Source organism: Taudactylus pleione, unplaced genomic scaffold (assembly GCF_031769625.1).
Source record: "Taudactylus pleione unplaced genomic scaffold, aTauple2 ptg000086l, whole genome shotgun sequence".
NCBI classification, from domain to species: Eukaryota; Metazoa; Chordata; class Amphibia; order Anura; family Myobatrachidae; genus Taudactylus; species Taudactylus pleione.
The window spans coordinates 21,695,595-21,723,491 of NW_028284488.1; the positions used below are offsets into that span (position 1 = coordinate 21,695,595).

Consider the following 27,897-nt stretch of genomic DNA (forward strand, 5'->3'; position numbering starts at 1 on the left):
TTTAGACCTGAGGTGCATGTTGTCGTGCCGCTGAGAGGAGCTGCATCTGTTAGCAGCAACAACAAGGTAAGTGTGGGAGGGGCTGGGAATGCAGAAGGGAGGCTGGAAAGAAGCACAGAAGGGGGGCTGGCTGGGGAGACAGAAGGGGGCTGATGGAGACAGACAGGAGGCTGTCTAGAGACACAGAAGGGGGCTGGTTGGGGACACAAAGGGGGGCTGCTGGGGCTGGAGACAGAAGGGGGCTGACTGGGGACACAAGTGGGGCTGGCTGGAACTGGAGAGACACTGCAGGATTGAAGTTTCAGAAACACAGGGAGGGGGGACTGCCTATTTTGTCAGTCCTGGTCCCCACAATTTCTGATGCCAGTCCTGCATGTGTTACACTTGTAACACAATCAGAGCCGCTCTGCCTCCCTTATCTCCCCTCTTCCTCAGCAGTCAGGGCAGGCTGCTGTGGGTGCTACTGCAGGGGCGTTACTTTAAAGGAAGCAGTTTGCTGGTGCTGCCCATGGGGAATGATGTGGAAGGAACTGAAAGAGAGCGCTTTGGATGGGGTAATGAGAGAGAGCTATGGAGGGGCCAATCAGGTAGATATGCAAGGGCAACGACAATGGAGGGGGGGCGATCAGATCAATATGGAGGGAAGGGGCAGTAATATAGATATGGGCAGGGAGAGAGTAATGAGAGAGATCCATACATTCTAAATGCTTTATGTTGGCTGGCAGTTGCAGATTCAGGGGGAGGAATCTAAATTATTTGCCCCCTTTTAAAATCAGGTATTTATTCCCCATCTCTTTTCCAGACAGGTCTTTCCAATATTTAGACAACTACCAATGGAGCTTAGAACACCAGCTGGCAGGTAGGACATACATTGTCATGGCTTGGTTATTGTATGTACTCCATGCCTTCAGCGTGATGAAAATGAGGGTGTGGCTAGTGGGTATGCCATTCCCTGTGAGGCCATGCCCCTTGCTACAAGGCCACACCCAGTTTCCCAGGAACTTGCAAGTAAAAATATCCCTGCCCCACACCTTCCCCTGTCGTGGTGCCCCCCCCTGTCATTTTGTTCTGGATCCGCCTCTGTATATGTATGTGTGTGCATATGTTTATATATATATATATATACACACACATATATATATATAATGTTTCTTATATAGTGCAGCAAATTCCGTTGCGCTTTACAATTTGAAGTAACATTATACTGGGTTGTAAGGGACATACATACATAAAAGACATACATAAGGGTAAGAGGGCCCTGCTCGCAAGCTTACAATCTATACATATAATCACAATACACACACATAAAGTCAATAAAGAAAAAGTGAAGCTAGTGAATAGTCCAATATCCTAATTTAGGATGAAGAGCACCAATACTTTGCCTTTTTAGAGGGGCAACCAAAAGAAAAACCAGATACCTCCTTGTGCAATATATTTAAATTAAAATCACTAAAATGTCTCAAATGTGTACAGACCAAGTGGTTGCATACCAAAAATAAGCCAACATTGCACTTATCTGAATCAGGACTTTCTTAGAACATACACATCCTCATACAATTCCTCATGTTTCATTTAGCAGTTCAAAAAACGGAGAGACCAACATTCATAGCACACCCAATATATACATTCACAATTTAGTAATAGAGTGGCTCTATAGGGTGCAATATGTTTGTTGACCACAACCTTCTTTTTTTTTTTTTTTTTTTTTTTTTTTTTATGCTGCTTTATAAAACATCTGGAGAATTGTATGAGGATTTGACATTTGGTTTATTTTTGGTTTGGATTCACTCAGGGGGGAATTCAATTAGCCTCCATAAGCCAATTTGTTTTGCGAAAATTTTTTACCGGCGCTAACTTTTCACAAAAAATGCGTATCGCAAAATCCTATGAGCCACGGATTTTCGCAGGTGAAAATACTAATTAGCAAAAATCTGTGAAAAGTTTACACCACCTCCTGAGCAGGTGAAAAGTTGTGCAAAACCCCTATTTTTGGCCAAAAACGTTGGACTTGGTTCAGAATCACTGGGACATCTTCCGTAATGACTAATTAGGTAAAAAGTTTTGTTTTTTTTAATTCGCTTAATTTGGTTAATAATGATATGTAATTTTTGGAGTGAAGAAGTGCAAAATGCAGGAAAGTGGGTTTATTAATGTGGGACAGGTATATGGGGGGTACCGCATGAATGGGGCAGGTGTTTTCTAAGATTGCATGAGGGTGTTACAGGTGTATTTTGAAGTTATTTTGAAAGTGTCTTTAAATGACACAAATATATATTTATAGACATTTTTATGCACCCCCAGTTTAAGTAAACTGATTTGGGGAAAAAAAACACTTGCTTTCTATCATTTAAATGTATTTTTTTTTTTTAATGCATATAACAGTCATTTTAAGAACCCAGAATACTTTTTCTTACGTCCGCTAATACACTTTTAAATAGTTTTCCTATAACAGTAGGCTTTTTTTGGGTACAGGCAGTTTTCCCATTTTTAGCTATACTTATCGCTGCAAAATACACAAAGAATTATCGCACATTTGCTGCATCGCGGCTTCTGCAACTGGATTGTGCGACAAATGGGAACACGCATAGCCAAACTATGCAAAATTATTGCACAAAAAGTTGCGAAGTGTACAATAACTTAACACCCGTTAAGTTATCGCTTTATTGCGGCTAATTGAATTCCCCCCTAACTTTATACACATTTTTTTTTTTACACATTGGTGATCTTCATTTGCATGTATTGCACAAGGAGACACATGTTGATTTATGTATGTTTCTATGTATGTATTGTATGTACTATGTGTGTGTTTATTTATGTATGTATATACTCAGTGGTATTTTTCATCAGGAACAAACAGAACCTCTTGTGATGACCTCTGTGCCAAAATTAATTTTCCTTAAGATTAGTTTTATTTTAAAGTCCCCTTTGAGTGCCCTCTCTCTCCAGAAAAATAGGCATGTATATACTGTATGTGTGTGTGTATAGGTAATACAAGTATGTTTGTAATTGTATAGAGATTAAATACATAATGAATGGCAGTTGGGTCCATAGAGGCTTGCTCAGTTCATTTACCTGCAGGCATGGCCAGGGCACTCATTTGTCTACAAAGCAATTGCTGCTCTGTCATCACTCTCATAATTGACAATTTCCCTATAGATAAATGTAATATGAGATGGGTCACTATAAAAGTTTCTTATTTGTCTGGAGGTGATTTTCTTTATGAAGTACACTCGTATGAAATCTGCCATTATCCTCCATTTAAGCTTCTGCCTTTGTTCTTGTCACTTCAGACACCATTCTTTTATATAACTATGTATGAAAATTATTTGTATGATTCGTGCAGTGTTTTTCTGTTTTGCTTTTTGCGGCTACCCACTTGCCCTCTCCTGTCTAGTACTGATAGATTGACACAGCCTGTCTTCTGGGGTTAGGTTTTCATTTCTGTCATCTACGCATGGATGTTTAGGATTAACCAGAGTTACCTACAAACAAACCTCTGTTCCTCTAATTATCTAAAGATATAGATATATATTATGTACATATGTGTGTGTGTGTGTGTGTATATATATTAGAGATGTGCGCCAACCCCCGTGTTTTGGTTTTGGATCTGGATCTCCCCTGGTTTTGTATCTGGATTTGTTTTGCCAAAACATCACTTCCGCGTTTTATTTTCGTGTGTTGGTTTTGAATCTGGATTTTTTCTTAAAAAATAAAAAAAATAGCTAAAATCACATAAAATTTGCCTTTTTTTGTTCCTACAGTATTAATAACCTCAATAACATTTATTTCCACTCCTTTCCAGTCAATTTTGACCAGCTCACAATATTGACTTGTTCATCTTGTTTAGGCCCAGAAGTTGCACCAAGATAGCTGTCTGGCTCCTATGAATAAGCTCAGTGCGAAACGTACATCAGGGTAGCATCACGCTCCTGACAGCGTGTGTTGCATTTTTTAACAGTGAAACCTATTAAATGTCTTCTAAATATATGATGCCATAAAAGGCTATAACATTGTTTAATAGCTATACTGGGCGCTACTACCATTACTTTGGAGATACCACTACGGTCCTGTGTTCAGAGCCATTATTATGAATGTCTATACTCCGGCTATAATTATTAGAGAGAGACGCTAACTATTTCACGTGGTTTTTCTATCTGTGTGTGTCGACCCAATCTAGGGTTAATCAAATCTTTGAGTGATACACAAATTTGAATAGATACAACTGACACACATGGATATTATGGGGAGTCTCTTCTGTGAATAGTGACAATATTGATACACTGTTCATTATTGCAAATTACAACTGGATAGCTGCTATATTTAATACAATATATGGACAGGAATGTAGCCTGTGAAATTCAGTCACAGAACTGATTAAACTATCATAATGAATTTTTGCAATTTGACTATAACTATTAGGGAGAGACGCTAATTACCCCACGTGCCCCATTCATCTGTGTGCATAGACCGAACATAGGGCCAATTAATGACACTAATTATTTGGAATAAAGCAATTGTTGTTATGAATGCTAAAGATCCATAAAATATCATTCTACATACATAGATACTAAGGATATCTCTTTTGTAAATAGCGACCAAACTGACACACTGTTTATTTAATGTTGCTATATGTCAACTAGACAAGCAGTTACATCTAGTCCTCCTTAAACATTGTTTTAACTGATAGAGGCACAGCTTGTTAAGTCTAATCAATAAACCACACGATTTGTGAACAAATGAGTATTTAATAGTAATATCTGAGGTGTCTTTGGGAGACATGCTACACTACATCATGGATACAGCAGCACAGTTATAACAATAACAATTAAGGTGTACATCTTGAGCTGACAGTACTTTGACATACTAATTTTAGTAGTGGTTTATTGTGACCCCATGAAATATATCTTCAACTGAGACTAAACTGATGATTTTCTCTAATGTATGCTTATGTGTCATATATATTCTTGACAGTGAAGGCAACATTTGTAACCACAGGTAAATCATGGACCCATGTTACCATTTGATTACACTGTAGCAGTCCCGTCATTAATATTTTCATATCTGTGGATTAACACAGGATCATTTTAGATCTCAGCATTCAACTGATTATTATTGGAGTAGTCCAGTCACCGTATATCTATACCTGTGGACTTTCACATGACCAATTTGGATCTCAGAACTCAGTGTACAGTATGATCTCTATATTTGGTAATTCCATGCAATACAATATAGGACAGAGACCATACATATTAACACAATGAAGACAAGATCAATACATTTATTACAACTTATTGTTTTTTCAATCTTTTCAATTTTGAATATTTCGCTAGCTTTTTATTTTAAGGACATATAATAAAAGTTATATTTTATGTTATTTGGGCAACAGCCTTTATTCTCCCATCCCAGATGGTGAATGAATTATATCAATGCCAAATATGATCTTGTGAGTGCCTCAATAGGAACACATTTTCCTTTGTTTTTTCTTATGACTAAGCTAAGCTGCAGCAGTGGGTGGCACAAACACATGGCAGTTCAACTTCAAACATGGTACATCAGGAAATACTTTTATTATTCAAGAGAGGCCTGAGGGAGTTGGAGTATGTATGTAGTTGAATGTAGGGCAGGGACAGGAAGGGTTGATTGGTAGTAAATTTAATTTTGTTTTTTGATTCAAAAGAAAATTTATGAGGGAGAAGGGGAGGGGAGGAGGCATTTACCCAAAAAATGTGATACAGTACATTTACATCAGTCCTTACCACAGAAGAATCCTTGAGCATGGCTGCTGGTGCTGGGAGTTGATTTTCTCATCCCAGAAGGGGACCAGGAAGAGCGATTTCCAAAAAAAATAAACAATTGACTTAAAGAATGCTTTGCAATTCTTCTATAAAGGCATTTCTCCTTCATCCACTAGGGGACACTGGAGCCTCAGTAAAGTAGGGTATAGAAGTGGGTTAACCTGGAGCTGGCACCTTTAAAATTTTTTAATGGTAGCTAGCTCCTCCCCCTCTATACCCCCCTACAGGTCAGTCTAAAATTTGTGCCCTGGGAGCTGGACCTAGACTCCTTAGGGCTCTACAAGATCTTTCCTCTAGCAACAGTCGGACAATGCAACAGCGGTGGCATATATAAACAAACAGGGCAGCACCAAAAGCCAGGCCGCCATGAGGGAGGTAAGCAGAATTCTACTTTGGGCAGAGGAATTTGCAGTGGCGATTTCTGCAATCTTTATCCCAGGAGTAGAAAATTGGTAGGCCGACTACCTCAGTCGGCAGGACATTCATCCGGTGGAATGGTCCCTCAATCCACAAGTATTTCACCAACTGACTCTGAGGTGGGGCCGACCTTATGGCGTTGAGGTTGAACCACCAATTACCACTTTACTGCTCCTGAACTAGGGACCCGCAGGCAGCAGCAGTGGATGCACTGACAACACCGTGGCTGTTTCACTACATATACCTGTTCCCTCCTTTCCCGCTCATCCCCCAATTGCTTCAAAGAATCAAGCCAGAAAATGTCAAGGTGCTACTGGCCCAGACGAGCGTGGTACTCACACATAGAGAGCCTGTTGATAGACAAACCGTGGCCGCTTGCTCTACAAGAAGACCTACTTCTTCAGGGGCCGTTTATTTATCAAGACTTAAGGCAGCTTCATTTGATGGCATGGCTACTGAAAGGGCCGTCCTCAGGAAAAAGGGTATCTCGTCAAGTGTGATTCCTACCATGATTCGGGCTCGGAAGGAGGTTACGTCTCAAAATTATTAACATATATAGAAGATGTATGTTACTTGGTGTGAATGATGCAATTCGCCTCAGTCAGTATTTAAGGTATCATGCAACCTTCTTTTCCTTCAGGCTGGTTTAACAGCAGGCCTTCGTCTTGGTTCCTTAAAGGTACAGGTATCCACGCTGTCCATTTTCTTTCAGAGGAAATTAGCCTTATTGCCGGATATCCAGACATTTCTCCAAGGAGTAGTCAGAATTCAGCCTCCTTTTGTGCCTCCAACGGCACCATGGGACTTGGATTTGGTGCTGTTTTTTCTCCAGTCTGACACTTTTGAGCCGTTACAGAGGGTGGAGATAAAGTATTTAACTTGGAAGGTTGTTCTCCTTTTGGCACTCGCCTCAGCAAGGCGTGTGTCTGAACTGAGTGCTTTCTCATGTCGTCCACCTTATCTCATTTTCCATGAGGATAGGGCGGAGTTGCGTACTCATAAATCTTTCCTTCCAAAAGTAGTATCTGCTTTTCATATAAACCAACCAATTGTGGTCCCTGTGTTTACGGATGTCTCCAGCCTCTAAATCCTTAGATGTTGTCAGAGCGCTCCGGATTTATGTTGACATAACTGCTTCTCTACGAAAGTCCATTGCTTTGTTTGCTGGGTTTGATCTGGCGCGCCCAGGTTGGCCGGCTTCAAAACAGACCATTTCTAGATGGATTCGTCTGGCTATAAGACAGGCTTATTTGGCGGTTTCAAGAAAACCACCTGGTTCCATTACAGCACATTCAACGCGCTCAGTAAGTTCTTCATGGGCGGCTGCTCGGAGTCTCCTTAAACCAGCGTTGTCGTGCTGCCACTTGGTCAGACAGGCATACTTTTTTAAAGTTCTACCGTTTTGATACATTTGCGGCATCTGCTTCAGAGTTTGGCCATGCAGTTTTGCAGGGTTCTCAGTGCTCTCCCACCCGGGATGTGAGCTCTGGGATGTCCCCACTGTACTGAGGCTCCAGTGTCCCCTAGTGGATGAAGGAGAAATTAGGATTTCGGTACTTACCGATAAATCCCTTTCTCCGATTCCACAGGGGACACTGGACGCCCACCCTGCGCTGTTCTACCTGCATTAGTTATGGTTTTCCAGGGTCAGACGGTTGTTTGTTTTCCAGAGTCTGATTGGAATGTTGTTTTTTCCTTTCTTAACACTGTTTACTTCTTTGTACATGAATGCTGTAGCTTTTCTGTCTCCTTTCTCCTTAATTTCCAGCTCCCCTCAGGCACAGTTTATTTAGACTGACCTGTAGGGGGTTATAGAGGGGAAAGAGCTAGCTACCATTCAAATTTTTTATAGGTGCCAGCTCCCGGTTAACCCACTTCTATACACCACTGTACTGAGGCTCCAGTGTCTGTGGAATCGGAGAAAGGGATTTATCGGTAAGTACCAAAATCCTAATTTCCCAACCTGTACAGGGACATAAAAAAAAACCATAGTTAGTGGCCTTCAAACTGCCATTGTTCCCACTGTCCACTGTCCATATGAGATATGTGGACAAGCGGAACAGAGCAGCAAATGCAACATTTAAGATTTAACGTTTAAGTCTTACATTGTGTCTTTCTTGGGAATTCTTTCTTGAGTGCCATGCCTGCTTGCTGGCAGTGTATTTTTTTCATCCAAGAAGGGGACCAGGAAGCGTGCTTTCCAAAAATAAATATACAATTGACTTATATAATCCTTTGCAAACCTTCTGTAATGGAATTTCCCAACCTGTACAGGGACATAAAAAAAGTTAGTTAGTGGCCTTCAAATTCCCTTTGTTCCCACTGTCCACTTCTTAGATATGTGAATGTTAAAATGTAGAAGGCCAAAAATTGGGTGGACCACACATGGCTGATTGATCAACCATGGCGACTGGATTAGTGTCATAAGGAAGAGGAGGCTTCAAACTGGGTGTCATGTTATGAGTTGGCCATTTGGGGTATGTTGCTGTTAAGGGATCTGGCTGGTTATCGGTGGTCACATTATTATAGTTGTTATTTTGGGTTGCCATCTCCTGAATAGTATTTACCAACAGACAGCTCAGGCATAGACACTTCCTGAGGAACAGAGCTCTGTTCTCTTGACGGAAGTGTTCTCTGGAGGGAAGCCAAATAGGTGGGAGCCCCTGTTCCAACATCTGAAGCTGTTATCTCTCCACATCATCTATTATAGATGAAAAAAAAATGTAATCAGGGACATCTAGCTCCTCTTTCTGTACCCTGCTCACCCTTTTGGACAGGAAGTCAAGGATGGATGGTTTGGAAGAAGGCCTAGCAACAGATGGGGATGGTCATTATCAAGACCTCTGGGAGGTATTGGTTGGCATTCAGGCAGCGGAATAACAAAGGCCTTCATGTTGTCTGTGCTTACTATTCCGTATTTCGGTTTGCAATTCAGATAGGAATAAAGGCCCTCATTCAGAGCCGCACGCTCTGAATGAGGGCCGCCCTCCATAAAAATGGAGTGTCCTCCTGGACGCTCGTATAGCTGTGGGTCACCACCCACAGCCTATACGTGCGTGCAGTTTGATGGCCGCGATGGTCTTGACCATCGCGACCATCGCCACTGCGAGCCGGAGCCTGCGGTTGAGGTTTTCAACCGCAAGGCCCGGAGTGATTTTGGCTTTATCAGAGCCAAAATCACTCCCACTGACATTACTAGTAATGTCAGTGGGCCGGCTTCTGACGGCAGGCGTTCCCTTGGGAACGCCCCCGTCAGGGAGGCACGCCCCCGGCACGCCCACCAAAGGGGGCGTGCTGTCAATCACCATCAACAGCACGCCCCCTTTGATCAGACACAATGAGCGAAGGAAAGTCCTTCGCTCGTCGCGTCTGGCGCATGCGCACGACGGAGCTCCCGCCGTCGTGCGCATGCGCAGTGCACAACATCGACCCACTTGCGAGCGGACAGCCGCTTGCGAGTGGGTCTGAATCAGGCCCAAAGTCGGCTACAGAACACAGTGAAAGAATCACTAGATGTCTTAGTGCATTCAGGCCAAATATGATCCGTGAATTCCCAGACAGATTCCGGACAGATGAATCCTTTGCTTGTAATAATTTTTGGTAATTCCTGGCAAAGGTGGGTGTTATAGCTAGACACTTTGAAGGCTGTAACTTTGAACTGCTTTATAGAAAACATGTCAATGAAACCTTTCCAGACTGCAGACCATGATGGAGAAATCCCTTGAGGCTCAGCACCTAGAGCATCTTTTTTCATGTTCTCTGAGGCCTCTCCTGAGTTTTCTTTACATTTTTGAATAGAACAGTTTTAGAATTTAGGATGTCTACTCTATATAGGTTTGTAAATAAATATAGGCTTTAGTTTTTTAGAGCATATAACTTTATAAGCGGTTACGATAACATTTCTGCTATGTTTAAGATTTAAAAAAAAAAACTTTTTGTAACCCAATAACTTAAAAAAAAAAAGTTTTCATTGCAATATTCATGCAGCCCCTTGACAGACAGCAGCTCAGCACCCCTTCGCACCCACGATGATGACAGTGACAGCCAGGTGTAGCTGACACGCACACAAAAAAAATTTGCCAAAAAAAGACAATATATATTTTTTTTTTTTTCAGCTCCAGAACTTGGGCCCAGAGCACAGATTAATCACGACTGGAGTCGGGCAGCACTAGTTTGCAACTTAACTTACATTGCTGGCTGGATCTTGTGTAGTACTGCGGTTAAGCCTAGCACGCACACACACACAGAAAAATATAAAAGACACCTTTATTGATTTTTTGTTTGTTTGTTTTAGCACGACCAGAGTCGGGCAGCACTAGGTTGCAAGTTGCGTTGCTGGCTGGATCTTGTGCGGCACTGCGGTTAAGCCTAACACACACACACACACACACACACACACACACACAGAAATATATAAAAGACACTTTGATTTTTTTTTTTTACATATATATATATATATATATATATATATATATATATATAATAATATAATTTATTTTTGAGTCCAGAACTTGGGCCCAGATGGACACAGCACCAGCCCAGATGTATATGCACCAGCCCAGCTGGACACAGCAGACAGCCCAGAATGGATCAACAGTACCTCTCCCAGCCCTACACTACACACCCTCCCTGTTTAGTCTCCACAGCCGGAGTGAAATGGCGTCCGTCGCGTGGTCCCTTATATACTACATTTATCATAGAGACGAAAGCTCGCGAACCGTGAGATTTCAGACTCTATAGTTTTGCCTCGGTTTGAGATCCGAGTCAGGCGGGAAAAATCGTGCCTGCTTGGATCCGACTCGGATCTGCTAAATTCAGGAGGGTTTGCTCATCTCTAGTATATATGTGTGTGTGTGTGTGTGTGTGTGTGTGTGTGTGTGTGTATGTATGTATGTATGTATATATATATATATATATATATATATATATATATATATTATTCTTTATATGGCCTCACAAAGTACATTAACAAATGAGAAAAAACGTAACATAGCGACTTACAGTACAAGACAATACAGAAAAAGAACATAGTTTATAAACCTTGCTGCAGCGATCATAACACTCAAAAAAGCAGCAGGGCGTCAGCTACCAAGTGTAAAGTGCCCTTGTGGAGAGATTTGAGTAGATGATCGTATGAGTGAGTGAAGGAAAAGAACATAAGGGAAGAGGGCTCTGCTCGTGAGAGCTTACATTCTATAGGGGGGAGACAGACGGGTGACACAGATAGGGTAGACAGTGAGGAAGAAGCATGTAAGCAGCAGGTTAGGATGAGAGCTGGAAGGCTTTGAAGTAGTGAGTCTTGAGACCCCGTTTGAAGATTTGTAGAGAGGTGGAGAGTCGGAGAGGGAGAGAGTTCCAGAGGGAGGAAGCAGCACAGGTGAGATGTTGGAGGTAGGAGTGGAAGGAAGTGATCAATAGGCAAGAGAGGTGGGATGCATTTGTAGGAAAGGGAGGGAGATTAGTGTGATGTAGATGAAGGTGTGGTAAAGTGATAGGGAGAGGAGGGTGGGTGATGACCATTGTGGGGGAGGTTGGGTAGTAGGACCATTGTGGGGGAGAAAAGAATGAGGAGTAACGGGAGAGGAAGAGGGAAGCAGAGAGGAGGCATACATACAGTGTATTACAATGAGCACACAATTGTGTGTATTAGCAGCTCCACCCATTTTGAGAGTGACAGCAATCTCACTCTGAGATTGCTGAATCTGTAGTTAACCACAGGGTGTGATGGCATACCATATCTTCATTGCGCAAGGAACACATTCATTAAGACGTCAGCCTTAATTATCAGAATTTCATTGCTTTTTAAGGTTTGAGTGGCAGAAATTCAGTAGGTTTAGTGAAAATTCAGATCATGTGTAAGAAGCCTTAATGGGAAATGTGAAACTGTAAGCTTTTTGTCTATGGAATTTCATTGCTTTTTTAAAATGTATTAACTCTCAGGGTTTGGAGGAGCAAACTGTGCTACCTGCAGGGGAGAAGGGCAACAAAATTGTACACTAGCGCTGGTGGAAGGAGGGCCAGCACAGAGGAGGTGATTTGGGAGGTGCAGAGTGAGAGATGGCTGCAGGGGCGGGCTGAAGGCATGCAGGGTAGCGACAGCAGCGGGGGTGCGGAGCAGTGGGGTGCAGTGCACAGGGGCATCAGCAGACGAGACGACATAGGGGCTCACTGGCGCTGGGCATGCATCTGAGAAAATAAAATTGATAAGATACAGATACATGGATGTATCGGTGAGATCTATCTATGCATCTATGTTAAAAATTTAATATGTATAAAATAAAACAGGACATGGCCCCCCTCCCACCAAAAGCACAGCCAGCCCCAGACTTTTCACTGCGAGTCCTGGTTGTGAAAATACAGGGGACAAAAAGCGTAGGGGTCCCCTGCATTTAGCACAACCAGCACCGGGCTGTTTATCGCCAGTCCTGGTTGTTAAAATACAGGGGACAAAAGACATAGGGGTCCCCCTGTATTTAGCCTAACCAGTACTGGGTTCAGCCGAGCTGGTCCTGGTTTTGGAAATACAGGGGACAAAAAGCATAGGGAGTCCCCTATATTATCCATTACCAGCACCGCGCTTTTTCTAGTGGGGGTCCCCCGGCCAAAGCATCAACTCGGACCGCTAGCCAGCCCGAGCTGGGCAGCTCCAATAAAGGGGCCCCCCTCTCCAGGGCACCCCAGGCCTGGGCTGATAGCCCGGGGCTGTCCCCAGCACCCCTGGGCAGTGGGTGCCAGGTTGATTGTGTAAATGGCCCCCGCCACCTAAAGCACAACCAGCCCCAGGCACTTAACTGTCGGTCCTGGTTGTGAAAATACAGGGGGAAAATGACATAGGGGTCCCCTGTATTTAACACAACCAGCACCGGGCTAATCAGAACCAGTCCTAGTTGCCAAAATACAGGGGACAAATGACGTAAGGGTCCCCCATATTCTGCGCAACCAGCACTGGGCTCTGAGCCGGTTCTGGAAACATGGGGAAAAAATGCATAGGGTCCCCTTGTATTGTCCAGAACCAGCACCGGACTTTTTCTAGCGTGGGGCTAATGCCACAGCCAGGGGAGCACCCAGCTGAAGCATTAACCGTGGCTGCTAGTCAGCCTAGGCTAGGGAGCTGGGGACCCCCCAATAAAGGGGTGCCCCTCTCCAGGGCACCCCAGCCCTGGGATATCCTCAGCACCCGTGGGCGGTGGGTGGGGGATCAGTATGAATGACCGCCGGACCTATGTCCAACGTTTCAAATCCCAACAGCTGAAGACCGGCAGCCCTGAAAATCCCGAAGGTAAGTATTTTAACTATTGCTAATACTCTTCCGCCCCCCCCACCAACCCTAACCCTCCTTTAGGGTACCTAGCCCTAACCCCCCCTAGCGCCTAAACCTAACCTTCCCCGCACCCTAAACCTAAGACTACTGGGGGGGTGCCTAACCCTAACCTTCCCCCGGGGGTGCCTAACGCTAACCCCCCTTCCCCTACCCTAACCCGATTGCATACCGGTAGTTGCCGGGTTGTGTATAGTGGTGCATTTTAAATAATATTGTCTTCTGCAGGTAAACTATAGGTCCCAGCAAGCCTCCCCGGCATGCTGGTACTAGGAAAACCACAAGTACCAACAAGTGGGGCATTTAGGGCCCACTGGTACCTGTAGTACACCTGTAAAATAAATATTAAAATGAACAGACTACACCGATTTTTTGTTTTAAATAAAATTTATTTTGTCTGCACCTTCACCTGGGGGGCGGCGGCCTTTAAGCACTTTTTCGTGACTGCCGCCACCCCAGAAATTAGTCGACTTAGCCTGGCGGGCACCAGTCCACCAGGGCTATGGCCTCTTTGCTGTGCAGGCACCAACCTAGTGGGCGGAAGCCTGTGTCAGCTCTTTTTCATGGCCGCCGCTCACAAGGACTTCCAGCGTCTTCGACTGGTGGGCATCAACCTGCCAGGGCTTCTGCGTCTTCGCCTGGCGGGCATCAACACGCCAGGGCTTCGTCGTCTTCACTTGGGGGTGGCAGCCAATTAGCTCTTTTGCACGGCTACCACCTCCTCAGGGTTTCTGATGTCCTCTTCACCTAGTGGGTGGCAGCCTGTGTCAGCTGTTTTGCATGGCTGCCGCCCACTAGGACTTCCGGCGTCTTCCTTCTTCGGGAGCTCTTCATTGCTCCCTCCCAGCCATCGGACTGGCATGCTGTCTCCTTGTGCTGGCTTATATAAGCCAGCCGAGGGAGCGGGGCGATGATGTTGTGAGCCATGATTGGCTCGCGGCGGCCAACTTTGAATTTTAAAAATGGCCTCCGCTGCCGAACTCTGCTAAATGGCAGGCAAGGATTGGATCCTCTCGGATCCAAGCCCACCGCTAATGCCCACACCGTCACCGCTGACACCTGCGCCACCGCCGCTGATGTCCACATGCCCGCCGTTGCTGGCCTTACTGCCGCCGGGTCCCCGCCGCTGCTACTGCCCGCTGCCTTTGCCGTGTTCCAGCGCCGCTGACTCCCACAGAAAGCGCTGAATCAGCTAAAAGTTTAGTACATTTTAATATATCCCTATTGGTTCAAATAAAAATATAATGGTATTGCAACCATCTATACCAGATACAAGCTGACAATTATATATTAATTATTCCAGCATACATCACAAATAATGGACCCACAGCACATATAGAATATTAAAAATAAATTTAAACCTTGATCTAACATGTATTATAAAACAATGTGCACATATCATTTAAATGGTCTATATCTAAGACTGATTTAAATGATATGTGCACATTGTTTTATAATACATGTTAGATCAAGGTTTAAATTTATTTTTAATATTCTATATGTGCTGTGGGTCCGTTATTTGTGATGTATGCTGGAATAATTAATATATAATTGTCAGCTTGTATCTGGTATATATGGTTGCAATACCATTATATTTTTATTTGAACCAATAGGGATATATTAAAATGTATTAAACTTTTAGCTGATTCATCGTAATTTTTTTTTTTCTTCTTATGTCTGCAAGGGCAGACTGAGTAGACTGTGTATTTAGAGAGCTGCAGTTTTAACATATATTGTTAACTAGATCAGCACCAAGTTAAACCATTTTGTTTTTCAGTACCTCCAATAGCTTTTGAGGTGTAAACACCATGCCTCCCCCTCCAGAATTCCCTATGGAGATTTCCATTTTTTTAAATTCAGCCTTAATATAAGGGCACGACTGTGCCCTTAAAAAAAAAATTATATATATATGTTTGTATATGTTAATCACATTGAAACGTTGACCGTTTATCTGGGGACTGTTAATGTGTTTTTTGTAACCCTGAGTGCCCCTCATTTGCATCTATATGTATATAGACACACGGTATTCTGCGTTATCTTAGCAGCAGGCAACGGGGTCAAGTAAGTTTATTTATACAGCAGAGTGCTGGAGCTCCTCTTTGAATATAAATATATATATCTATATACCCAAACTTTTCCTTTTCTTGCGATCAACATTAAATCAAACAAAATAGTAACAATATTATCTCGTTATTAACATTAGTCACATATTGTTCTGTAAGTCACTTGTATACAATTTGTTTTTGTACTTTGTAAGGCGCTGCGGAACACTTGTGGCGCCATATAAATAAATGCTAATAATAATAATAAAATAGGCTGCTGCTCTTTACCTTTTTTACTGATTCTGTTAGAACAGTATCTAGTTTATACATACACCACAAACAATTGTAAAAATATCCTTATAGAGGACTCCTTCTGTATCTTCTTTGGTGGCAAACCTTGTTCTATGTATTCTATCGTAGTTATCTGAAGTCCTTTTAAGGGAATGAAAGTTCAACAGCATAAATGGTTCTTGCTTAATCAACCAGAAAGGTAGGGAGAAGAGTTCTTAGTTTAAAACACTCCTCCTTAGAATCGTCTTCTTATATTATGGATCATTGTATGTGCTGTATATCTCTTTGTGGATCCTGGAATCATACCCTCATACCACGAAAGCACCCGAAATAAAAGGCCATTGGCCACACGTTAGATACTATTTTAAAATATCTTATTCTTAAATAATTGGTATTCAATATTTAAGAACATGCTTACATAAGATAGCATAACAAGCAATAATGCCGCCCTGGTGGTGAGATGTAATTAGCCTTCTGTCTCACCCTGACTGGGTGTGAGCTCACAACATTGGCCAACACCATGTAGTGGTTATATCCGTAAATTCACCCAACAACGCAGTTTGTCTTGTAAACAAGACTTCTTTAGGGGGGTAAAACAAAAAACAGATATTTGATGGAGATGTATCTTAACTATCCCACAGGGAGGTGTGATCTTCAGTGAGTCAGCAGCATAAGTGTTTGTATAATATACGATATATATATAAATATCTATGTATAATGTACAGTTTATGATCGGCACTCTATATACTCATCCAACCCAAAGCCACGACACCATACACAAGACTGCAAAATATGCAGCACTTCCATGAGTAAAATAATTATAGAAACATGCTATTTAAATGCAACGTTTCAGATGTTTAATCCATCTTTCTTCAAGGCATACATTAAAAAATACACACAATCTTACCTTAAATGCAATCCCAGTGTAGGAAAACCACCAGAACTTACAGTGCAGCACTGCCGATTGGTGGTCGGCATGACGTCACATGCGCGCGCGTCACCCGGGAGTGCACAGTCAACCACCCGGCACTGTGCATCCAGGTAACTAGGACACCAAAGTAAATAAGCAAAATACAGTACAGCGGCACATCCATATGGTAGGTTGCATACTAGGCTGCCTTAATTACTGCCGGATATAATCACAATACAGTTACCACAATTTAGCGGCTACTTATCCAGAAGGTACAACAATCAATATTGAAGGTGTGCACCTGCACACCAACAAGGGACAGGAATTACCATTTTAATGTACATAAATAAAAAATTGTTAAAAATTCATAAACATAATACGAGACACTAAATAAAACCAAAAACTCTGAATATCAACCCACCAAATAATATATCAGTGCATGAAAAAGAGTATTACCTAAATAAATTAGAACCATGACAAATATTCATTAAGGCCCAAAGGAGCCACAATATTTAGCCGGTGGATCCAAGTGGCCTCTAATTGCAAGAGCCTTTTACCTCGATCACCCCCTCTAATCAAGGGTCACACATGGTCAACAAGCTTATATCTCAATGTTGCAAGTGAGTGTCTAGCTGTCACAAAATGTCTAGCGACCGGCTAATCACTAATCTTTCTATCTAGGGCTAACCGGATGGCCGACCTATGCTGTCCGGCCCTCTCTCTAAATGTACAGACAGTTTTGCCTATGTATGCAAGTCCACAGGGACCTTCAATTTTTTTTTATATATATATATATATATATATATATACACACCTACAGTGCCTTGCAAAAGTATTCACCCCCTTTTACCTTTTTTATTACATTGTGACCTGTAATTAATTAATTTTTTAATCTGAATTGTATGTGATGGACCTGCACAAAATAGTCTACTTTGGTGAAGTGAAATAAGAAAAATATATATAAAAAAGAATCGTTATAAATAAATTTCAGAAAATTGGTATGTGCATATGTAATCACTCCCTTTGACATGAAGCCCCTCAAATGTTCTGGTGCAACCAATTACCTTCAGAAGTCACATAATTAGTGAAATGAAGTCCACCTGTGTGAAATATGACATGTCACATGATCTGTCAGTATAAACACACCTTTTCTGAAAGGCCCCAGAGGCTGCAACACCAGTAAGCAAGAGGCATCACACCATGAAGACCAAGGAGCTCTCCAAACAAGTCAGGGACAAAATTGTTGAGAAGTACAATTCTGGGTTGGGTTATAAAAAAAAATATCCAAATCTTTGATGATCCCCAGGAGCACCATCAAATCCATCATCATCATCAAATGGAAAGAACATGGTACCACAACAAACCTACCAAGAAAGGGCCGCCCACCAAGACTCACAGACCGGGCAAGGAGGGTATTAATCAGAGAGGCAGCACAGAAACCACAGGTAACCCTCAAGGAGCTGCAAAGTTCCACAGCAGAGACTGGTGTATCTGTGCATGTGACCACAATAAGCCGTACACTCCACAGAGCTGGGCTTTATGGAAGAGTGGCAAGAAAAAAGCCATTACTTTGTGAGAAAAATAAGAAGACACTATTTGAGTTTGCCAAAAGGCATGTGGGCGACTCCCCAAATGTATGGAGGAAGGTGCTCTGGTCAGATGAGACTAAAATTTAACTTTTCGGCCACCAAGGAAAATGCTATGTCTGGCGCAAACCCAACACATCCCATCACCCCAAGAACACCATCCCCACAGTGAAACATGGTGGTGGCAGCATCATGCTGTGGGGATGTTTTTCAGCAGCAGGGACTGGGAAACTGACTTGAGTCGATGGAAAGGTGGATGGTGCTAAATACAAGGATATTCTTGAGCAAAACCTGTTTGTCTGCTGTGATTTGAGACTGGGACGGAGGTTCACCTTCCAGTAGGACAATGACCCGAAACATACTGCCAAAGCAACACTCGAATGGTTTAAGGGGAAACATTTAAATGTGTTGGAATGGCCTAGTCAAAGCCCAGATCTCAATCCAATTGAGAATCTGTGGTCAGACTTGAAGATTGCTGTTCACAAGCGGAAACCATCCAACATGAAGGGGCTGGAGCAGTTTTGCTTTGAGGAATGGGCAAAAATCCCAGGGGCAAGATGTGGCAAGCTCATAGATACTTATCCAAAGCGACTTGCAGCTGTAATTGCCGCAAAAGGTGGCTCGATAAAGTACTGACTTTAAGGGGGGTGAATAGTTATGCACGCTGAAGTTTTCTGTTATGTTGTCCTAAATGTTGTTTTGATTCACAATATATAAAAAAACACAACTTCACAGTTGCAGGCATGTTCTGTGAATGAAATGATGCACACCTTCAAACAATCCATTTTAATTCCAGGTTGTGAGGCAACAAAACATGCAGAGGGGGGTGAATACTTTTGCAAGGCACTAATATATATAATTATAATATGTACACACACATGTATATATATTATTAAAGTAAGTCCGATCAGCTTACTTGAGTCACTGCAGTACAATTTAAAGATTAACATTCAAATAGTCCTTAGGGAATAAAATCATTGGGTACAGGCAGGGATCTATGTATACTCGATGTTGCGTAGGTCAGGATCTTCTCCTTTGTGTGAGGGGAAATATTGAGTTTCAGGGGTAGGACATTACATTGCTTAACTGCGAATAAATGGATCTAGAAACATTACATCTATAATATCACATTTACAGTCCGGTGCATAAATATTGGGACATTGACAGAATTTTCATATTTTGGCCTCTATTCACGACCACAATGGCTTTGAAATGAAACAAACAAGATGTGCTTTAACCGCAGACTTTCAGATTTAATTTGAGGGTAATTACATCCAAATCAGGTGAATGGTGTAGGAATTACAATGGTTTCTATATGTGCCTCCCACTTTTTAAGGGGCCAAAATATGAAAATTCTGTCACTGTCCCAATATTTATGCACCTGACTGTATATTTACAGCAGAGATGCAGTATTTATCTATAAAACACATCATATCAAATGCTGATTAAAATAAGTCTAAACATCAATATAGTTATACAAATTCAATAGAAATAAGAAATTACGCCTATAATGAAAATATTTATAATGGTCAGAAAGTGCTGTATTTTATTGTACTTTATCCAGTTTTAATATTTGACTTTGACAATATATATGTACAGTGTGTGTGTGTGTATATATATATATATATATATATATATATATATATATATATATATATATAATGTGTGTGTGTATTGTTTCTTATAGAAGTTTAAGTTCCCTGATAACACAGAGGTCCTTATGATAGGTGACAGGACAAGACTGCAGCAAAGCCAACCAATGAGCCTTATGCTTGCGGGCTCAGAACTACAAAACACTGAACATGTGCGGAATCTTGGTGTTGTCCTGGATAGGGGCTTGACACTTAAACATCAGCCACAGTCAAATCATCATTTTTTTATCTGAGGAACATAACCAGAATCAAACACTTAATTCCCTTTAGAAGATCTGCCTAAAGTTATACATGCATTTATATCATCATGCCTAAACTACTGCAGTGCCCTCTATCTTGGTTTCTCATAAAAAGAATTGCACCACTTGCATATGGTACAAAATGCTGCTGCCAGGGTATTAACCAACCACCCTGTTCCAGCCACATAACACCCATTCTCAACTTGCTTCACTGGTTGCCTGTAAGATTGTGAATCATTTTCATGATTGTCTTACTGACTTTCAAAGCCCTACATGACCAGAACCCAATTACTTGAAGCAGCTTCTGATCCCTTACTGCCCAACTCGATGACTACGATCCACTAAGGACTATTAACGGTACTTAGAATTTCCCAGAATTAATTTGGGAGTCCGAATCTATGGAACTCACTTCCCTGCACAGTTCGAGAAGCCTCCACTCTAGAGTTCTTCAAAAATAGACTGAAGATTTTCCTGTTCACCTAAGCATTTCACTAATGCACCATGTTTTGCATTTTGTGCTGTAAATGCAAATGTAAAGCACCGAGTCCTATTAGAATAAAAGTGCTATATACTGTAAATAAAATTATTATTCTTTCCAGTTTATTTCCAGACTTTGGAAACAATTTTGTTCAAATTTATGGATCAAGTTATCATTTTCTTCCACTTATCGTCTGCCTACAAGAAGCACAGCCAAAGCACACTACATACAGGGCAAGAATAGGAGCCCCCTCCAGGCCCACATTTCTGACTTCTTCACTTCACTGAAGTTCCCTAGTAAATCTAACCTAGGAGTACCTGACTAGTGTCTTCCTTCCAACTGGTTGGACTAACAGATCCACCGCCTTATTCACTTAGGCCACAGTCACAATACTAGTACTTGAAATCTAAAGAGACCCTAATATTTTCTTTTTGTTTCAAATAAATCCCTCCGCATTAGTGATAGAATTAGTACAACAATGGGGGTATCTTTCTTAAGAGACTAGAGGTGGGCGATAAGAGGCTCTCCAATTGCTGTTGAACTAAACATCCCAGTGTGTCCTGCCACAGTTTTAGTAAGCCCAGATCAGACCCGTAACTAGACTTTTTGGTGCCCTGTGCCAGAGAGAGCATTGGAGCCTCCCTTCCCCCTTCATTTTTGAAATAGGGATATAAGATATTGCACCTGAAAAAGGGCCATGACCTCATGGGAAAGGGCCAGGGAAGAGATAGGGGAGACCAGGAGAAGCCGGGGATAAAAGAGGAGGAAGCTACAAGTGAGAATGATAATAAACAGGAAAATTGACAGGCCCTCTGCAGTGCCCAGTGCCATGGCATTGCCCTGTGCCATGGCACAGGTCGCACTACCCTAATTATGGCCCGGATAGCAAAAGTATGGCAGGGTATGCTGGAATGTGTAGTCTCACAGCAGCTACAGTGCATCTTATTGCCCACTCCTCCATAGTCTCTTCCCTTTGCTGGAGAAGTTTTATGCAGTTCAAAAATAATTTCCTTGGCCATGGGGGGAACAATTCTGTTAATCCTTCTTTTGCTCCAAAGCCTAGGGAGCATTCTTTTGCCCCCAAGGTAAGATTAGATTTGTCATGAAGCTAGGCTGCAGTTTACTGTGGCTATCTGAAAAAGTGAAAGCAGCCCTAGGCAGATTGCCACCCAGGTCCTAGGCCAAAATACAAGTGACTTGCAAGTGACCCGCATGGTGGGATGAGACCTTTTCTGTTGCACCTCAGAAACATATGCTTATTATCTACTTAAGGTGCTTGGGTGAGGGGGATCTTTAAACAGAGTTACAGTAGATTATAGAGATCTGGCCTGATAAAATAATTCCTTTCAATTAGTCTGTTGGCTCTAGATGGAGCTATTCAGGCATTGCTCTCAGCAGGGGATAATAGTGTACACCAGGCCCATTCTAAATCTAATTTACCTGAATATTCACCTTAGGGTGGACTAGTTCAAAATGGAATCCTAGAGGTCTACTGTCAACTGCAACAGAATGGAGCAGGTGGAATTTATGGTGTATATGGACATCAAAGGTGTTTATGTAAGTGTCCCCTTATCTGGGAGGGACATCAGTCCCTAGTCACGTTTGTAATTAAATCTAGGCATTTCCAATTCACGGCTCTTCCTTTTGACATCACCACTGCCCCAATGGTCTTTGCCAAGTTCTGCTTTGGACAGTGTTCAACTCTTGATGAGACTCAACCTCCTGAGGGGATGAACAGTGAAGTTACAATTGGACAATGGTACAGCCATGGCATATCAGGGCCATCAGTAGGACACAAAGAGTGCTCAAGCAATGAAGGAGAGAGACAAGAATATTCAAGCTCTCACTGGAATATTTATCCCAGGAGCCAACAACTAGGATCTAACTACCCCAACAGACAGGACCTGCATCTGGGGGAGTGGTCCCTTCATCCAAACAATTTACAGCAGTTGGTGGATTCAGCCAGATGTTAACACAATGGCATCCAGATTGAACTACAAGATAAAAACTATTACTCCAGGGATGCTGGAGTGATGCTAATCCATGCTATGGTGGCTTTCTGATGTTACCCTCTCACCTACCTATTCTATCTGTTAGCCATGATTTTCCTAGTATTCCGATATCATTGTTATGGTAGAAGCTATACCACATAATCTCTCTCTGTGGCCAGAGCTGTTAAACTAAGATTCATACAAATAACTATTTCTTACTATGTCTAGCTTTAATGGAGTGACTATTGAAGCCACAATATTAAAAACATAGAGGTATTCCAACAGTTTGGTTTAGCTTATGTTGAAGGCAAAGAAATCTGTCTCTGCCAGTAGTTATCATCTGGTCTGGAGCCAGCAGAAGAACTTTATGTCATTGCTTAGATTAGTAAAGTTGATTTTCACAAAGGGCTTGATGTAGTGCTGCATCTTGGCTCCATGAAGATTCAGGTATCAACACTATCTGTTTTCTTTCACAGAAACCTGGATTGATTCTGGAGGTTCAGATGTTCCTTATGTTCAACCTCAAGTTATTCCAGTTGTCCCTTGATATCTTAACTTAAATGTTGCAATGCATTGAGTTCTAACATGTTAGTCTTTTATATTCTGGTGACTTGAATATACATACAGTACTTGGAAGAGGGTATTTCTCTTGGCCATCTCCTCAGAATGTAGAGCATTGGAAGCTCTCATGTCGATCTCCTATTCTCAATTTCCAAGAGAATAGGGCTGTTCTGAGGGTGAATTCCTCAATTTAGCCAACTGTAGTGTCCAGATTATTTTTGAGCCAGAAAATTGATGTTCATTCTATGCTCTGGAATGGCCCAAAGAGGAAATCCTTAACATTGGTCAGGGCTCCTAGGACTTACGTACGAAGGGTTAAAGAGGTGGACTAGACAGATTATTTTTTTGTATCAAAATGAGTTGGCCAGCATCAAAGTAGACAATTGCTCAGTGGATTATGGATGTAATTAGTCAGTTTTATATTGGTGCAGGAGTGTCTGTTCCAGAAAAATTGAGGGCTCATTCCACTAGGTTGGAGGGTGGCAAGGCATAATACCTCTCTTGAGCATCTGAGCAGAATGGTAACTTCTGGACACTACTTTTAAATTCTATTGGTTTGACACTTTTGCATCCAATGAGTGAAAGGTGCATTCAGACCCTTAGGGACATCCATTTCTCTGATTGCATTGGGGTCACTAGACACCCTCCCTCACATTATTATTTTTTGTTTGCCCTACTTTGTGTTGTTTGGTTTTGTTAGGACAGCATCCTTTCTCCTCTCCTTCTGATACTCTGTAACTGAAATGCAATTGTATGTGAAATTGTTCACCAAATAATTGCTCTATCAAATGTACTAATTTAACACAACTAAAATAATATTCTAATTGACAAATTTAAAGAAAGTTATTTTCCTCTAAAATGTACATTTTTGTTTTAGGCAGATCTTACCAACAAGAAAACCTTATTTTGTGAACTTGGCTTTTATTGTAGGAAAAAAATAGTGATAGCACTTTGATTTTAAAAATGCTTTATTAAGGAAGTGTCAACAACACTGTTTTGCAAAATGTAAAGTTACTATACAAATTCTTAATACAAAAAGAATAAATTAATGGCAGAATTCTTTTGAAAAATTCTGCAACTTTTCTACAACATACACATTTTTCATTGATTACAGATAAACAGAATAAAAAAGTAATTTTACATGCTCTATAGTCTTGTTTAGGCGCAAACTAAATTATTTAACCCTTTAGCAGGCAAGTAAGCAAGCTGTGCTGCTGGCTCTGTTGTCTACTAAGGGGTGAAGCTAAAGTCCATTGTTTTCCACAACTCGTATTAAAACTATAAACATTAATTATATGTAAAACTTTACACCTAGTTAATTAAGCAGTAACTGGTCATCTTGTTAGCACCTGAAAAAAGAGGTTTGCTTTCTTTTCCTATCTAAAACTATTACTGGATAAAGGAAAAACTAATTTTATTTACTATTTTCCAACACTCAACTGCTCTTAAAAAAAAATAGCTAACTCGCCTTACAGTATATTATACACCAGGTAATCTGGTTGTAGAAAAACAAAAAGCCCCATTGTAATAGGCCAGTAGTATCTGAACTTTATCACAGGAAAGAACAGCAAGAGGGATGAAGAATTGCTGGTATAATTTCCTAATTAGGATAATATTGGAAAGAAATGCCTGGGAATTACAATGCAGTGACTTACAGTTATGTTCCTGTTAAGTGATTGTTGTATTCATAACATCTTATGTCATTATTGCATAATTCTGTCACTGTTCGGTATCTGGTAAAAAGTAATCACACATTTAGGGGGTTGTAGTTAGGTATAGACCAGTCTGACCTATGCCAAGGTAGTTACTAGGCACACCTAGTTAGATGGTAGCATTACAAATTGGGGCAATTGGAAGGTATGGGCTATGCTGAATAATATGGAAATAAAGGATTCATGACCACTTAACGTAGAATACAAATAGACCGATTTACTTTTATGTTTACTTGTACTTATTCTTAGAAGGCCACATACCTTGATAGTTTGTTTGATAGTGTTTAGATTTCTGGGCCTGATTCAGAGAGATACGCTAATGCAGCTGCAAATGTGTACGCAGCGGCTGGATTTGTATTAAGACACCCACCGGTGGCTTCGCAAATCCAATCGACTACGTACAAAGACAGCATCAGTTACGGATAAGCCGATAATAGTCCTTCTGAGTAACCCAATGCAGAATGGCTGCGGGAACTGCTGGAACGCCAGAGACATTTTTACTGTGTCAACAAGACTGCAGCCACAGGCTGGGACATGCTCCGAAACTTGTGCAACAATATTTTGCATTTGTTTTTAGTAGCCATTAAAATGGTCAAGGAAATGTAATTGTAAAGGATGTAGCTTTACATGTCTACATCTTTAGTTCAATATTAGTTGCTGTGGCTTCTATGTACTAAACCTTAGAGAGAGATAAAGTGGACAGAGTACCAACCAATAAGCTCCTGTCAGTTTACAGGATGTGTTTGAAAAAAATAATAGGAGCTGATTGGTTGGTACTTTATCTCCATTCACTTGCTCCCTCTCCAAGGCTTAGTACATAGATCCCTGTATTTTCTAACAGTCATTTACGAATCACTAGAATTGTAGAGCTGCAGTGCTTATTTGTGTGTGTGTGAGTACACCTGTTTGTCTGCTAACAATTTGGGGGTGACTCTTTCTACTAAGATACTGCTTGATTTAGTTTAAGTTAGGACTTTTAACTGACAGAAAGTGGATATTGCAACTGTATTTATTGGAAACACCATTCTTAGGTGTTTAAATATTTTTATGACATTGATCAAAGTGCGCTTAGAGATGCGCAAAATATGTCGGATATAAAAATAAATGGTAACATTATCACTGAAGGTAAAAAGGCTAGGTACCCTGCTGCAAAGCTTGTATCATCCCAACCGATGCCCAGGTCAACACTCCTATCCTACAAAATTGTATCTAATTTTAGCATGTTGGTGCAATAAAAAAAACAACGTGCACTCATGTGCCTAAACTGTACATCTTCTGGGTTAATCAGGAACGTCCCTGATCCACTCAACTCGTGTCACCGGCCAAAACAACCTTTTGTACCACTGTAGATGCTGCCATCTTGGCCAGCAAATTCATGTGCTTCACTGTAATTCCAGGTGCAAAAGTAGGCACATGATGTCACATAAGAGCATCTCACTGCAGTTTTCCACTGTTGTGGTTCATAAATGACCCTTCAAGTCTTCCGTATGTAAATGTTAGACACAAGTGTCAGCATTTTGTTACTTAAGTCAACACTGCTGTTTTCTGTGGTACATGATGTCAGTGGCAATACAAATTATATTGTTTCAAGGAAAACAGGAATTAAACTGGTCAGTAATTCCCAATATATTCAGGTCACTGCACATAATCATCCTTTACTGTAGTTAGGTGTGACGAGACGAAGAAGGCAGACTATTTTACCTTTACAGCTATCACTTTGGCGATTTAGCTTAGAGACTTTTTTATTTTTATTGGGCAATATAATTGGGATGTTTACATGAGTTACTGAATGACTTGAATATTTGTAAGGTAATGAATACTGAATTTCATGTGTGTTTAGCACCATGGTCCTGTTTTGTTGTGGGTTATCACCTGTAAACCAGAGTTGCATTTTGCACATGTAGTACAAAATTAGATTGTATGTTCTGCAACAAGGGGTCCGCCGCATTGCAACAAACTGCCTCCCCTTGTATAGCACCTCCACCAGCAATGGTGGTGTATTTCCTATACATAGGGGTATATTTACTAAAGTGCTGGTTTTTAGAAGTGGAGTTGTTGCCCATAGCAACCAGAATCTAGCTATTATTTTCTAGAAGATGCTAGATAAGGAGTAGAATCTGATTGGTTGTTACTGGTAACAACTCCACTTCTAAAAACCTGCACTTTAGTAAATATACCCCAATAGAGTGACCCATAGCTCTTGTTGTGTGTACATTATGCATTGATGTCAGAATGTGGAGGATATACTGCCCAGTGGTGGCTCTGCCTAAGCAGTACAGCACATGAGTAAATTGTTAAGCCCTTTACGGTTACAAGTTGTGTAAAGCACTTTGCCTACCACTGTTCTATGGTATATTCTACTTTAGAATGCTCAACATACTGTCATCAATTAATATTGTAGAACACCTTTACCAGACCAACATGCAGTTTATTTTTAATGTGTTCTTGGGCAGGAATCACCAAGGAGATCAGATGAAAACATGAAATCTTCGTGTAAGATCATGATACCAATCTTTTAAGTACCTCTCATTAAATTGTTTTCTTTTCAAACCTTTGATTTTTGTAGACACATCAAAGCATCCCAAGATACCTGTAATAGGTCACTGGAAGAGTCACCTCAGAGCAGCTGTACAGTAGAGTGCCTCTGCAGATTTTGTAAGTATACTATTATCAAATGCAGTTAAGAGAATACCTGTAGTGTACTTAGGGGTCTAGTTACTAAGCCGAGTTAGGAGACAGAGTGAAAAGTGATAAGGCGCCAGCCAATCAGCTCCTAACTGTCATTTTTCAAACACAGCCTGTGAGATGGCAGTTAGGAGCTGATTGGCTGGCACCTTATCACTTTTCACTTTGTCTCCTAACACTGCTTAGTAAATGGACCCCTTAATCTGCAAACATAAATGTT

At 41.4% G+C, this 27,897-nt stretch overlaps 1 long non-coding RNA gene across 1 annotated transcript; it reads left to right on the forward strand.

Moving 5' to 3' along the window:
* LOC148529213 (uncharacterized) lies at positions 1–27,720 on the forward strand. The gene is made up of 3 exons (XR_015877843.1): positions 1–66; positions 803–859; positions 27,559–27,720. It is a non-coding gene; the product is annotated as an uncharacterized LOC148529213 (long non-coding RNA).
* Positions 27,721–27,897: the final 177 nt, after the last annotated feature.